The sequence below is a fragment of the Drosophila ficusphila genome, unplaced genomic scaffold, assembly GCF_018152265.1.
Source record: "Drosophila ficusphila isolate 14025-0441.05 unplaced genomic scaffold, ASM1815226v1 contig_463, whole genome shotgun sequence".
In the NCBI taxonomy this organism is placed as follows: Eukaryota; Metazoa; Arthropoda; class Insecta; order Diptera; family Drosophilidae; genus Drosophila; species Drosophila ficusphila.
This window is the reverse complement of record NW_025064382.1, coordinates 31633-32240: the sequence shown is the minus strand read 5'-3', so window position 1 is coordinate 32240 and position 608 is coordinate 31633.

Below are 608 nucleotides of genomic sequence, written 5' to 3'. Positions count from 1 at the left end.
AAAATTTCAAAAGTTATGGGCTAAGCAGTCTTTTGGCCTGTCTGCAAACCCATTTTTTTGCAAATTTTGAACAGGTCGCGGGGTCATAAAAAACTACAAAATATTGACCAAAAATTCGAAAATAAACCAATAATGCAGCTAGATAGATATTCGAATAACAAATTCAGAGAGGTATTCCACTTTTAAATCGGGTAAAAATTTCAAAAGTTTGGGCTAAGCAGTGCTGGGATCTGGTCACTTTTCTGCAAACCCATTTTTTGCAAATTTTGACAGGTCGGGGGTCATAAAAAACTACAAAATATTGACCAAAAATTCGAAAATAAACCAATAATGCAGCTAGATAGATATTCGAATAACAAATTCAGAGAGGTATTCCACTTTTAAATCGGGTAAAAATTTCAAAAGTTTGGGCTAAGCAGTGCTGGGATCTGGTCACTTTTCTGCAAACCCATTTTTTGCAAATTTTGACAGGTCGGGGGTCATAAAAAAATACAAAATATTGACCAAAAATTCGAAAATAAACCAATAATGCAGCTAGATAGATATTTTAATAACAAATTCAGAGAGGTATTCCACTTTTAAATCGGGTAAAAATTTCAAAAGGTTTG